This window comes from Mya arenaria, chromosome 10 (assembly GCF_026914265.1).
Source record: "Mya arenaria isolate MELC-2E11 chromosome 10, ASM2691426v1".
NCBI classification, from domain to species: Eukaryota; Metazoa; Mollusca; class Bivalvia; order Myida; family Myidae; genus Mya; species Mya arenaria.
In genome coordinates, this window is record NC_069131.1 from 13,759,013 (window position 1) to 13,761,570 (window position 2,558).

The following is a 2,558-nucleotide window of genomic DNA, read 5'->3' on the forward strand; positions in this document are numbered from 1 at the left end:
TTTATGATTAATTAGGAACCAGGTTGTATGCTCTAGCTGATCCAGGGGTGGAGGAGGATTGTTTTTTGGTAGAGTACCTCAAAACACCCGTACTGACACCGCACTCTCACAGGTTGTACGTTTTGACAACTTTTTATTTTTGTCTTGGAACCAGCCAATTTTTGCGAAAAGCCATGGAAACCAGTTGAATAAAACTGCTGACAAAAATTTAGATCGCAGAATTTTATATTTCAGTTCAAAAATTGATTTTTTTATGCATTTTTCTTAAACCATTAGTTGAGGCCATAAAATATTAATTTTTCTTACAGAAATATGAAAATCTACGATCTGATTTTTTGTCAGCCATCTTATATTATTGGTTTGCAGATATTTATGCAAATAATTGCTGTATTCAAGACAAAAAATAAAAAAAAGTTGTAAAAATGGTAAATCTGTGAAAGTGCAGCTTTAAAACCAAATTAAAGTTCAGTTCTGAAGGAGTGTGCATGTCAAAAGCTAACGCCCATAAGTTATTCCCGGGCCCCTCTAACATCAAATCCTGCATCCACCCTGGTTCCCTGTTGTGCCAACTATGAAAAACATTATCAATTATCTGTTTAGGGTTGCTCATGCATTTTTGAACACTCTTAGTACAAGGTGTACATAATCAGAAGATTTATAGATAATTAATCTTTCATTTTTTATTCAGAAATTGAGGATGCCATAAGAAATTATTTCTGGAATGGTTATGAATTCGAAACAATACATTACCTCAGCTGAACCACAAAGACAACTTTTCTATCAGGTATTTCAAAGTCTAAGATATAATTAATTATTTGTTTTTAATAATTTTCTTTTTGTTCAACATCAATTATATGGGAATTTCAGACAAAATCCAGTCACTGCGTAAGCTGTTTAACATTTTTCATGATGGTGTCCTGAATATTGACAATTTTTAGCACAAATATTCAATTATTCATACATATTCATTCATTTATTATATAACTTGAAATTTCTCAAGGCAAAGTGAAAAAGAAATGTGCCAGTTACACTAAGATTTGAGTGTTTTTCACAAAAACACTCAAAATGCTTTAAAAACACTATTTATTGTTTATTTCTATAGCCAACATTGCTGAAGAAGCTCTTGTGGGACATTCAAGGACAAAACCTGTGCTGGTCAAAATGTGATCCTGTCCGGAATTCCAAACTGTCTCCTGGCAAGTGTTTTCCAGAAAGGAATACCTTTTCTAAGTAAGTAGTAATACTAAGCATGTCCAGTTTTGACTCCTTCAAAATCCTTCTGTGCACCCAATTAGAAGACCTTATTGTTAAAACTTATTGCAAACTTTCCTAAATGTTATATATATAACTACAAAATATAGAGTTCAGTTGTATGCCTCAAATTAGTGTGTACAGACTGTTTTCATACTAAAACAGTAGAAGTTTATTGCATTATTCTTTGTAATACTTTGTATCTTTTTACACTTGTTTGCAGATTATTATGTGCAAAGAAGCTGCAGCATGGGTCATGCAATCTACAACCAGGATATGCAGCTTTGGATCCAATATTTCAGATGAATGAAGATGCCAGTCATCTCTGTAGGACTTGTGTGTGTGAAAATGATTCATAATAGTGAAATTTACAGCATATCATTTATAATAAAGCAACACACAGAATATGAGAATATACTGTTCAATTCCATTTATGCCAATTCAATTATAGCAGTAATTTTTTTACTAAATTGAAAAAAAAATCAAATTTGCCATTATGATGTTTTTCTACACTTACTATAGCATGTAGTCATCTTACATATGAATATAAAAGTACTAGCAGTGATCATGAATCTTGAAGTTTTTATGATTTTTTACCATTCCACTTCTGCACCAATTGACCTGGAGACGTTCAGTATGGCATTAAGTGGTGTTTAAATGTTTATAAACAAAAAAGATCACTATTTCTATATGTAGACAGGTCACTTTCACCCCAGCAGTCTTTTGTTTTTGTCACTTGTGCTGTCCAAGTAATCTTCATGTATGAACAATGTTCTGTATGGGGTGATGTCTTAAACAGATTTTATATATTTAATTTAAAATTTCATTGGTTGATATTTGTATCTTCACCGCACTAGACTAACTTTCTATTTTTCCTCTAATTCAGTATCTGAACTTCAAACTGCAAAGTTAGGCAGTACTTTCAGTGTGTTAAGTAACACTCAGTTTATCATGTAACTGTTTAAAATTTTAAGTATATTATATTGTCTCATATCCTGGTGAGTTGTTATATATAATTACATAGTTACGGTAAAGATTATTTTTTGTATTAGATAATATCTAAATAATTAAACACATTTGCATTTCTTTATATTTTGTTCCATTACACGGGCGTTTTTTGTACTCTGTATTATGTCTTTTATTTAAGTTTTAACATTTGTCTTGTGCTGCATTTAAACATATGTTTATAGGTTTTTCACCAAAATATAAACTGAAGAACCCCGAGAAGTGTTAATTGTAAAATATCCACCTTCTACATATATTATAAAACTGAACTGTTCTGTAAACAATGCATAATAATGGACCCA

General features: G+C 31.1%; 1 long non-coding RNA gene across 1 annotated transcript; it reads left to right on the top strand.

Annotated features, from left to right (window-relative positions):
* The first annotated feature begins 685 nt into the window (after positions 1 to 685).
* LOC128205594 (uncharacterized) lies at positions 686 to 1,581 on the top strand. Its single transcript, XR_008256290.1, has 3 exons — positions 686 to 784; positions 1,103 to 1,230; positions 1,475 to 1,581. It is a non-coding gene; the product is annotated as an uncharacterized LOC128205594 (long non-coding RNA).
* The last annotated feature ends 977 nt before the right edge of the window (positions 1,582 to 2,558 follow it).